Source organism: Aethalodelphis obliquidens, unplaced genomic scaffold (assembly GCF_003676395.1).
Source record: "Aethalodelphis obliquidens isolate GAN/ISIS:26980383/991018 unplaced genomic scaffold, ASM367639v1 scaffold47, whole genome shotgun sequence".
Taxonomy (NCBI): Eukaryota; Metazoa; Chordata; class Mammalia; order Artiodactyla; family Delphinidae; genus Aethalodelphis; species Aethalodelphis obliquidens.
In genome coordinates this window covers 384,585-397,405 of record NW_020837991.1, presented here as the reverse complement: position 1 = coordinate 397,405, position 12,821 = coordinate 384,585, and positions in this window count along the sequence as shown.

Sequence of the window (12,821 nt, the reverse complement as noted above, 5' to 3'; positions counted from 1 at the left end):
AATAAATAAGACTTCACTACAAAAAAAGAGTGTAAAAATTTCTTTTAGTTAACTGGCAAAATTTTGTTTCTGGAAATATGATAGAATAGTTTCCTGAGAAAAAAAACCTGCCACTTAAAAACACCTAGACATATTGGAAATGGTATTACAGTCTAAATATAACCAAGTTTAAAAACTTCAAGAGTATCTCTAGTGTCAAATGCAAATAGAAACTGAGAGCTAAAGCAATGATAGAGTGAGAAAGAATTTGTGACATGAAAGTAGTTGCCCATACTTGGAACCTAGACACCTGGGATCCCAAATCTGACAGACAACACTTGGAGCACTGGAAATAAGTGCTTGTACTGGGAGCCTGAGTATGGGACCAATAAGTAGGGGAGATGAGGCTGCTCACCCTGGGGAAGTTACCCACATTCAGAACTTAAACGCCTGGGATCTACCAAGGAGAAGAAACATAGGCTTGTTGCCCAGAGTAGAGGCTCATTCCCAGAGCTTAGAGACTTGGGGTATAACAAGTAGAGGAGACAGGGCCTTGACAAACTGGGAGGAGGTAACTCTACTTGGAACATAGACATGTAGGACCCTCATAATCTGAACCTGGAGAACTGGATTCAAACAAGCAGCAGAGACAGCTTTGGTGACCTAGTAACTGTAACCCATACTGGGAACAAGAACCTGAGATCCAACCAGAATAGGACCCATGGCTTTTGTGCCTGGCTGTAGAAGATCATACTCAGAACCTGGAGACCTGGTATCCAACAAGCAGAGGAACAAGGCCTTAGTTCCCCGTGCATAGAGATACTGAATCCCACAAGCAGAAGAGACAAGGTCTTAATGCCTTTAAGCTAGGTGCCCATATTTAGAACCTCTGCTCATGAGATTAAACAAGCCAAGGAGACAAGGCTTTGGAGCCCTAAGAGTAGTAGTCAACATCCAGAATTTATACTAGGAATCCAAAAGGCAAAGGGGCCTGTGACTCAGTGCCAGGATACTTTCCCATAATCAGAACCTGAGATCCACAGCAAGAAACTAACACAACATTGTAAAGCAACTACACTCCAATTAAAAATTAAAAAAAAAAAAAAAGAGAGAACCTGAGATCCAACAAGCAGAGAAGGAGCAATGCTCTCGGTGTACTTGCCGGCTCCCAGATTCTAGAGACATGGGAATCCACAAAGCAGAATATATGAGACCTTCTTGCCTGGGGAAGATTTGCCACTATTGGCAACGCACAGACCTGGAATCCAACAAGCAGAGGACACAAGACCTTGCCCTGGAAGTAGTTGTTCACTATCTGAACTTGGAGGCCTGGATTCCTTCAAGCCGGGGAGCCAGGGTCTTTGTACCTTGGGAATGGTTGCTTATGCTGAGATCATAGACATCTGAAGTCAGCTAAGGAGAAGGGACAGAAAGCATGGGTGCCCCTGGTGTTGTTGCCCATTCTAGGATCTTCGCGACCGGAAATTAACAAGCAGAGGAGCCTGTGCCTCTGTGCCTAGGGATTATTTGCCCATACTCAGAACTTAAAGATATGAGATCCAACAAGCAGAGGAAAATAGACATGGTGACCTAGGAGCATGTAACAATTTTTGGACTCTAAAGATCTGGGATCCAAAAAAACAGAATATATGAGACTTTTTTGCCCAGGTAGACGTTGTTCCAACTCAACATAAGGGTCTGGACTCCAACAGGCAGAGGACACAAGATTTTTGTGCCTTGAGAGTAGTTGCCTGTACTCAGATGAGAGATCTGGGGTGTAATAAGCAAAGAATACACTGCTTTGGTGACCTGGCAGTAGTTCCTAGAAAACTGGGAATTATCAAGCAGGGAGACAAGGTCCTGTGCCTTAGAAGGTATACATACTCTAGACTTAGAGGCCTGGAAAACAAAGAGCAAAGGAGGCAAACTCTTAGTATTGTGGGGGTAGCTCCCTACAACCTGAACTTAGATAACAGGATTCCAACAAGCAGAGGAGATGTGGTCTTGGTGACCCTAAGGTTATGTGCCCATACTCAGAACACAGAGATCTGGAATCTATCCAGCAAAAGAGATGAGGTGCTGATACCCTGAGTGTAGTTGCCATACTTAGAATGTAGTTACCTGTGGATTGACATGTATACACTGATGTGTATAAAATGGATGACTAATAAGAACCTGCTGTATAAAAAAATAAATAAAATAAAATTCAAAAAAAAAAGAATGTAGTTACCTGGGATTGCAATAAGGTGAGGAGACAAGACATCGTATTCTCACAGCAGCTGCCATTCCCAGAACTAGAGACCTGAGACCCGGTAAGAAGAAAACAGAGCCTAGTGCCTTGAAAGTTGATTCTCTCACTCAAACCCTAGAAATTTGGATTCAACAAGCAGATAAAAAAATTTTGATGTTTGGGGAGTAGTGGGTTATACTCAGAAACTAGAGGCTCATTTTTATTTTTTTTATTTTTTTTTTATAAATTTATTTCTTTTCTTTATTTTTGGCTGAGTTGTGCCTTTGTTACTGCACGCGGGCTTTCTCTAGTTGCAGCGAGCGGGGGCTACTCTTTGTTGTGGTGCGCGGGCTTCACATTGCGGTGGCTTCTCTTGTCGCGGAGCATGGGCTCTACGCGTGCAAGCTTCATTAGTTGTGGCTCATGGGCTCTAAAGTGCATCCTCAGTAGTTGTGGCGCACGGGCTTAGTTGCTCTGCAGCATGTGGGATCTTCTCCGACCGGGGCTCGAACCCATGTCTCCTGCATTGGCAGGTGGATTCTTAACCACTGCGCCACCAGGGAAGCCCTAGAGGCTTTTATTTTTTTTTAATTTATTTTATTTTTGGCTGCATTGGGCCTTCGTTGCTGCGCGCGGGCTCTCTCCAGTTGCGGTGAGCAGGGGCTACTCCCCGTTGCGGTGCGCGGGCCTCTCACTGTGGTGGCTTCTCTTGTTGCAGAGCATAGGATCTAGGCCCGCGGGCTTAAGTAGTTGTGGTTTGCAGGCTCTAGAGCGCAGACTCAGCAGCTGTGGCGCATGGGCCCAGTTGCTCCGCAGCATGTGGGAATCTTCCCAGACCAGGGCTCGAACCCGTGTTCCCTGCATTAGCAGGTGGACTCCTAACCACTGCGCCACCAGGGAAGCCCCGAGGCTCATTTTTAATAAGGGTATTTGACCAGGTCTTTGTGCCCCAGGAGTATTCTCCCAAACTTGAATAGAGACCTGAGATTCAATACAGAGGAGACAAGGTCCTGTTACCCATGATTGGTTCCTAAACACCAGATATCCAACAAGCAGAATAGAATAGGCTTTGCTGAGTTGAGAGAAGTAGCCCATATTGGAAACTTAAAGTCCTTCTACCGAAGAACAGACAAGGCCTTAGTCTTAGAATAGTTGCCAATACTTGAAACCTGGAGGCATGAGATCCAACAAGCAGAGGTGACCAGTCTTTGTGTATTCTGGTTTGTCCCTCCACTGTGAACCTAGACTTTGGTGCCAATAAGAGAGGAGGTCAGCCCTGGGCACCCAGTGAGTAGTTGTTTATGCTTTGAACCTAGAGACTTTAAATCCAGCAAGTATAGATAATTATACTTGAAATCTTGACCAACATCTTGTTTTGTGGCGGCTCCATCAATCTATAGTGATGCTATTAGCTGGGAATGCCTGGGGCACTCATCTGGGCCCATACCGCTTGTGGCAGCCCCACAGACATTTCCCTGATGATATAGTTGGACTGGCCCTTGTGGTTTTTATTACAATCGCAAGATGCACCTCAGCAACAAACACCAGAAAACTTTGAAAAAGCTAGTTTTATTACTCATAGGTCCTGGAGGGTACACTGCATGCCTGGGGCCATATAGCAAGGTTACAGATAGAGAGAAAGTACATACACATGTGGGGTTCTGCCCAGGGTTTCATGGGTTCACTATCGGTGAATTTAAAACATAAGAGCAAGGATTAAAGTGCAAGAAGGGAAAATCAGGGTTGGTCAGTTATCTAGGTCACCATGGGCTTTCTATAATGGGAACTTCATGGGTGGGCTGGCTCTTTATCGAGTTCGGTAGCTGGCAATATGTTTATTCAAGATGGACATCTTTGAAATAGATGACTGCAATCAAAAGCTTAATATCAGGCACTTACATTACATTCAAAAAAGCTGATTGTCAGGCACTTACACTACATATCTGGGATCTAACAAGCAGTGGAAACAAGCTTTAGAGCTCTGAAAATAAGTGTACATACTGGGAACCCAGAGATGTTTATCCAAAAAGCAGTGGCCTTGCTGACCTGGGAGTAGTTTCCTATACTCGGAACAAAAACCTGGGATCCAACAAGCAGAAGACACAAGGAGAAGTGGTCATATTTGGAACACAGAGAACTGTTATGCAATAATCAGTGCCTTGGGTGCCCTGAAGGGAGTGGCCTCCCTGCATCTCACAGTCACAGGAAATGAGGTCTTAGTGCCTGGGGGATTAGTATCATACTTGAATCCTAACAATTTGGGATCTGACAAACTGTGAAGATATGGCTTTGGAACCCCTGAAATAGGCATACATACTTAGAACCTAGAGATGTATCGATATAAGCCAACAAAGAAGGAATAAGGCCCACTTGGAACCTAGAGATCTTGAATGTAAAAGTAGAGAGATGAGGCCTTGTTGCTTTGGGAGTTTCATGTTTCACTTCTTCATGTTCTGGAGACCTTTGAATAGTGAAGCAGTAAGGAAAAGCCCAGGGTAACTGGAAGTAATTGCCCATTCTCACAGTATACATCTTTGTTTTCTACCCAGCACAGGATTTAATGTCTTGGTGTCCTGGGTGAGGTTGCCCATTGCCAGAACCTAGACCCTCTGGATCTAACGCAAAGAGGAAATAAGGCTTTCTTGCCTAAGGAATGCTGGTCCAGAAGTGGACCCCAGTGATTTCAAGAAGAGCAGAAGTGGTACTGGAGCCCTAGCTGTTTGCTATAGATTGAATATTTGCATCCCCCACCCCAAATTCATGTGTTGAAATGAATTCAAATCTCTAGGTTTTGAGAAAACGCAGTTATTCCTGGATCATAAAGGCCTTGTTTCCTCTGGGTGTTTAATCTCAGGTTATAGGTTCTGAGTATGAGAAAGTATCCCCATTGCCCAGTGTGATGTTATTAGCATATGGGGCCTTTGGGAGGTGCTTGGGTTATGGGGTTGGAGCCCTCATGAATGAGATTAGTACTTTAATAAAAGAGACCCCACAGAGCTCCCTAACCCCTCCCCCCATATAAGGATACAGCAGAAAGAGAGCCAGCTGACTTAGAGGAGGTGGACCGTCACCTGACACCCAATCTGCCAGCACCCTGGTCTTGGACTTCTACCCTCCAGACTGTGAGAAATGAAAATCTGACAACTATAAGCCATCCAGTTTATACTAGTAGAGGATGTTTGCTACAGTAGGCTGAACGGAGTAAGACACATTATTGCCCATATTCAGAACCTAGGGAACTTGGATCCAAGAAGCAAAGGCAACAAAGCCATGACGCTGCGGCAGTAATTGCTCTTCCTCAGAACCTAGAAACATTGGATCCAACAAAAGAGGAGACAAAGCTCTGTTGTCCAGAGAAGAGTTACCAATAGTTGGATCCTGGACATTAGATAAATAACAAGCAAAGAAGACAAGATTTGGTGTCCTGGGAACACTTGCTCACACTCAGAACCTATAACTTGGGATTCAACAAACAGAAGAAACAAGCCCGTTATGTCTTGGGAGTAATTGCCCATACTCAAAACCCAGAGGATTGAAATAGCACAAGTAGAGGAAAAATGGTTTTCTTGTCCATTACAGAGAGTAGTATTCAAACTCTGAACCTAGAGATCTTGATTCCAAGAAGCAGAGGAGTCAACGCCTTCTTGCTCTATAGTAGCTGCTCTTTCTTAGAACCTGGAGACCTGGAAACCAAAAGGGAGAAGAGACAAAGTTGTAGTGCTTTGAGTAGTTTCTCCTGCTTGGAACCTAGAAAACTAGGAGCCAAGAAGCCTTTACCTCTTGGAGTAATTGCTCGTACATGCAACCTGGAAACTGAGATGCAAACAACTAAGAAAGGGTCTATGCAACCTGCAGAAGTGGAATTTAGACACCCCCCTGCACACGCACACAGGAAACCACAATTTTTGTAGGGATTTGAGACTTGTAGACTAGAAAAATTCTGCCTGGTGCAGAAAAAAAAAAAACTGTTTTAGCATTTAATGAAAAAAAAGTTTAAAATCTCATCTAAGAATTTTTAAATATAGAACTACATAGTTTTGAGGTTTGAAACTGACACTGTCTTCATGGCCTGGAAAACTAAAAGTCAAGCACTTGTCCCATATAAACAGCACCTTTGGGAGCCTGGCGGAGCCAAACCTAAGTCCTCTGTGGAGGAACACATACTATGAATTCATTCATTCATGAATTCATTCATCCTCCACAGAAAATATGGAGGATAGAGGAACAAATAAAATTTTATCACAAAGAAACTAGCGAACTTCATTAGTTATCTATTGCTGCATAACAAATTACCACAAACTTAGAGGCTTAAAAAATGTTTATTATCTCAGAGTTTCTGTAGGTAAAGACTCAGTGTGGCTTAGCTGGGTCCTCTGCTTAGGGTCTCACAAGGCTGAAATCAAGATGTTGATTGAGGCTCTTTTTAACATTAAAAAACTCATCTACTTGGAATATATTTGGCTATACGTTATGATAAATGGATCCAATTTAATGTTTTCTATATGGTCACCCAGTTGTCCTCAACCTATCTATTAACATTTTCCACCAGACAATAGTGCAGGCAGTTCTGATCAAGTTTACAGCTTGCCAGTTCTGTGTGTGAAATGAGTAAATAGTTTTTCTGAGTGAGACTTGAGTTCCTCCTGCTTTTAAAATTAGAGATTTAGTTTATCTATTCAAGTACCTTTTTTGAGCCTACTTCCCTGACTTTAGTTGATTTCTGGTATGGGAGAGGCTATTACTGCAAACACACAAGAGAAAAAAAAAGAAAGAAAGAAGGAAAGAAGGAAAGAAAGAAAGAAAGGAAGGAAGGAAGGAAGGAAGGAAGGGAGAAAAGAAAAAGACATACAGGAAGATATATAGATAGAAATAGATGATAGATGACAGATAGATAGATAGATAGATAGATAAAGAAACTGTCCTGAGAGATGCCTGCTTGCAAAGTTTTCCCTTGGCTGGCCTCTGGGAACTTGGATTTAGTTAGGCCTCTCACAACTCCATTATTGTCTTTTTCCCTGATAAGAGTGGTTCACCATGCCTAAACTGTACAAACAATATGGTTCATGCTGAACACTTGCTTTTCTGTAGGGAGTCTTGAATTTTGGTGTGTAACTGACCACAGAGAAAACCTCTGGACTCCTAGGCTCAGGCAAGTTTTCCTGGCAGATAGCATTTCATACATATTGTCACAGCTTATTGAAGGAATTAAGCACATGCTGTGTGACTTCTTTAGAAAAGAACTCTTGGAAGCTCACTCCTGGTTTCCTCCAGACCTCGACCCATGTACATTTTCTCTTTGCTGATTTTGTTTTGCATTCTTTCAAAGTCATGAGTATGACTATATGTTGAGTCCTATGAGTCTTCCTAGTGAATCATCAAACCTCTGAGTGGCCTTGGGAACCCCTGACACAGATGCTTAATAAGAATATAGAATCAATGAAAGAAGAACTCAGATATTGGATAACAAGACAACAGATACAATGAAAAAGAAAGTTTCAGAGCTAAGGAAATAAACAGAACATCATCTATTAGTGGTTTTAGACATAGATGATATATAGTGAGATAATTAAGAAAATAACAGATAAAATACTACTCAGAATAAGGATAATTGGTGTCTTTAAAATAGAGAATTTACCTGATGGAACCTAAGAAGAGGAGGGGTAGTTAGGGGATATTTAAAAACACAGTGGTAGAAAATTGCCTGAAAGAAGGAAAAACAATCTACAAAAAAAAGGAGAAGGGGTAGTTAGGGGATATTTAAAAACACAGTGAAGAGAAGGGGTAGTTAGGGGATATTTAAGAAGAGAAGGGGTAGTTAGGGGATATTTAAAAACACAGTGGTAGAAAATTGCCTGAAAGAAGGAAAAACAATCTACAAAAAAAAGGATATACTGTGGACTAGGAAGGATGATATAGATTGAGCAATTCTGTAGTATGTCCTGATTGTGTTATTGAGCTTCAAGGATAAATAATTCTGGAGGCACCAAGCAGAAGAAAGAGAGGTGAAATAAAAGAGAGCCTCTACTACTACCTATTTCCTTAAAACATTTGAAGCAAACAGCAAAATAATAGGATTAGATAGAGTTGGAAGAATGAATGCATGGATTTTTAAAAAATGTTATTCTCTGTACTTTTATGTACATTTGAAATACTTTATGATGAAGAAAAACAACAGATTTTTTCAATCTTTCCTGATTTCTCATTTGCATTTCTCGTTTGCATCACTGACCATGAGGGACCAATGCCCCCGCCTGAAGCTGATCTCACTCTGCCTCTCCTGTACGTGAGTAAAGTGTTCCATCCAGTGCCTATGTGAGTTGTGTCTCTCTTGGCAACCCTGATATCTACAAACCATGGAGAGAGTAGACATCCTGAGACTGCTACTCTTGGTGGCAGGCATTCTTATGCTATTTGCTATCCTCCATGCAGTAGGACTTTTCCCCGGGAGTGGTAACAGGTGTCATTTGGTTGACAAATCCATTTCCACACATGCTCACACACTCATTTTTTTTTTCCTTGTGAAATTAAAAAAATCAAATCTGCAACATAATTATTTCTCCTGTAAACACATTAGTAGTTGTCTGTAATAGATAAAGATATTAATGTAATCACAATTACATTATATAATGTAATACCATGCCCAACAAAATTAACAGTCATTCCTCAACATTATTTATACCCTATTTGTTTTCAATTTCCCCTGACTGTGGCCTCAGACTTTTAAATAACATTGAATGTCAGAAGACAATGGGACAATGCCTGCAAAGTTTTACGAAAATAAAGTATGGTCTGGAAATATTAGACTTGTCCATTTTGTACTTCAGGCAAACTTTCTATAAATAAAAAAAGCTCAAAGATTATAGCACCCATGGTTGTTTATTTTTTTATTTTTTATTAATTAATTAATTTATTTTTGGCTGTGTTGGGTCTTCCTTTCTGTGCGAGGGCTTTCTCTAGTTGCGGCGAGCGGGGGCCACTCTTCATCGCGGTGTGCGGGCCTATCACTATCGCAGCCTCTCTTGTTGTGGAGCACAGGCTCCAGATGCGCAGGCTCAGTAGTTGTGGCTCACGGGCCCAGTTGCTCCACGGCATGTGGGATCTTCCCAGACCAGGGCTCGAACCTATGTCCCCTGCATTGGCAGGCAGATTCTCAACCACTGCGCCACCAGGGACGCCCTGGTTGTTTATTTTTAATATACACTCATTGAAAATTTTCCAGTGAATTAAAGATGAATGGGAAAACTTGGTAAAAGGATGATATGAACAACAAACCCACTTTTCATATGTGTTTAAGATAACACAAATATAGAGGTATGAATACAGAGTAGTCTCTAAATGTTATATGCCTCGACATATAAAACATTTTCAAGGCACTGGAAAGTAAGCTGATTTCCTCACTTCTCATTGCAAGGAGTCAACTGATACTGTCTAAATTTGAAACATGGAGTTAAGAGAAATATAATAACTCCCAACTCTTAATGTTTTTTACTTACTTTAATTATAGTGGCATCATTTAGGAACTAATATCTCATGGTAAAATTGTAGTTATCTCAGCTTTGGTAGTTAGTTTCATTTCAGTTTTTTAAATGTTATATCCAAGTAATATATATGTGCCTTCCCATCTGATAAAATGTCTATCCTCTTACCCATATACCCATTTACTGGAAAAATGTCTGGAGTGGAGTTCTTAATGGTAATAATAATTACTTTAGTGTGATGAAATTTGGGGTGATGTCTTATATTCTTTGGCATTTACTGAATTTATTGTGTTTTTTAAAAAAACTGAGCATACCTTTTTTGCCAAAAGCACTTTAGTCTTTTTTTAAATTTTTTTACTAGCATTATTAGAAAAGTAAAACATTATGATTATGTTGGCAATGCTGTTGCTGCTGTGTCCACCTTCTTGCTTCTGCTGAGGTTTATGATAGAAGTTATTGCTTATGTTTCCAGAAAACATCATTGATGTTCATAAGTATATTTAAAAAGAATAAGCAACCGTTTCACACCTACTAGGATGGCTATTAAAAAAAGACAAGGGGAAAATAACAAGTATTGGTGAGAATTTGGAGAAATTGGAACCCTCGTGTATTACTGGTGAGAACATAAAATGGTGCAGTGGCTGTGGAAAAGTTTGGCAGTTCCTCAAAATCTAAACATACAATTTACCATATGACTCAGCAGTTCCACTCTTAGGTATATATCCCAAAGAATTTAAGTCAGAGCCTCCAATAGATACTTTCACACCAATGGTCATTGCAACATTCGCAACAGACAAAAGGTGAAAACTGGGCTTCCCTGGTGGCGCAGTGGTTGGGAGTCCGCCTGCCGGTGCGGGGGACGCAGGTTCGTGCCCCGGTCCGGGAAGATCCCACATGCCGCAGAGCGGCTGGGCCCGTGCGTCCGAAGCCTGCGCGTCCGGAGCCTGTGCTCCGCAACGGGAGAGGCCACAGCGGTGAGGGGCCCGCGTACAGCAAAAAAAAAAAAAAAAAAGGTGGAAACTACATAAGTGTCCATCAAAAGATGACTAGATAAAAAAAATGTTGGAGAGAGACCTTCAAGATGGAGGAGAAGTAAAACGTTGGGCTCACCTTCCTCCTCACAGATACATCAGAAATGAATCTACATGTGGAACAACTCCTACAGAACACCTACTGAATGCTGGGAGAAGACCTCAGACTTTCCAAAAGGCAAGAAAATCTCCACGTACCTGGGTTGGGCAAAAGAAAAAAGGAAAAACAGAGACAAAAGAATAGGGACAGGACCTGCACCAGAGGGAGGGAGCTGTGAAGGAGGAAAAGTTTCCACACACTAGGAAGCCCCTTCACTGGTGGGGTGAAGTGGGGGAAAGCTTCAGAGCCACAGAGGAAAGCGCAGCAACAGGGGTGCGGGGGGCAAAGCGGAGAGATTCCCGCACAGAGGATCGGTGCCAACCAGCGCTCACCAGCCTGAGAGGCTCGTCTGCTCACCCGCCGGGACGGGCGGGGGCTGGGAGTTGAGGCTCGGGCTTTGGAGGTCAGATCCCAGGGAGAGGACTGGGGTTGGCTGCTTGAACACGGCCTGAAGGGGGATAGTGCGCCACAGCCAGCTGGGAGAGAGTCCGGGAACAAGTCTGGACCTGCCTAAGAGGCAAGAGGCCATTGTTTCGGGGTGTGCAAGGAAAGGAGATCCCTTCCCCATGTGCCCACAGAAGGTAGAGCACCGCCTAAGCGAGCTCCAGAGACAGGTGCAAGCCACGGCTATTAGCTCAGACCCCAGAGACGGGCATGAACTGTTAACGCTGCTGCCACTGCCACCGAGAATTCTGTGTGCAAACACAGGTCACTGTCCACACCCACCCTAGGAGCCTGTGCAGCCCGCCACTGCCAGGGTCCTGTGATCCACGGACAAGTTCCCCGGGAGAACACAGGGCACGCCTCAGGCTGTTGCAATGTCGCACTGGCCTCTGCCACTCCAGGCTCAACCCACATTCCAATTATGACTACTGTACCCCTCCCTCTCCCTGGCCTGAGTGAGCAAGAGAGCCCTAATCAGCTGCTAATTTAACCCCCTCCTGTCTCGGCAGGGAACAGACTCCTGAGGGTGGCCTACATGCAGAGGCAGGGCCAAATCCAAAACTGAAACCCAGGAGTTGTGTGAACAGAGAAGAGAAAGGGAAATTTCTCTGTGCAGACTCAGGAGCAGCAGATTATATCCCCACAATCAACTCCATAAACCCTGCATCTGAAGAATACCTGAATAGACAATGAATCATCCCAAAATTGAGGCAGTGGACTTTGGGAGCAACTGTAGACTTGGGGTTTGCTTTCTGTGTCTCATTGGTTTCTGGTTTTATGTTTATCTTAGTTTAGTTTTTAGCGTTTATTATCATTGGTGGATTTGTTTATTGGTTTGGTTGCCCTCCTCTTTTTTTTTTATGTTTAATTGTAATTTTTTTTTGAGTTTTTTTTCCTTTTTCTCTTTTTGTGAGCGTGTACGTGTATGCTTCTTTGTGTGATTTTGTCTGTTTAGGTTTGCTTTTACCATTTATCCTAGGGTTCTCCATTTTTTTTGTTTTTTTGTTTTCTTCCTTTTCTTCTGAGCTGTGTGACTGGCAGGGTCTTGGTGATCTGGCCAAGTGTTAAGCCTGAGCCTCTGAGGTGGGAGTGCCAAGTCTAGGACGTTGGACCACCAGAAACCTCCTGGCCCCACGTAATATCAATCGGCGAGAGCTCTCCCAGAGATCATTGGCTCAACGTTAAGACCCAGCTGCACCCAACGGTCAGCAAGCTCCAGTACTGGATACCTCATGGCAAACAACTAGCAAGACAGGAATACAACCCCACTCATTAGTAGAGAGGGCGCCTAAAATTATACTGAGTTCACAGACACCCCAAAACACACCACCGGGTGTGGTCCTGCCCACCAGAAAGACAAGATCCAGCCCCACCCACCAGAACACAGGTACCAGTCCCCTCCACCAGGAAGCCTACACAAGACACTGAATCAATCTCATCCACTGGAGGCAGACACCAAAAATAACAGGAACTATGAACATGCAGCCTTCAAAAAGGAGACCCCAAACACAGTAAGTTAAACAAAATGAGATGACAGAAATATGCAACAGATGAAGGAG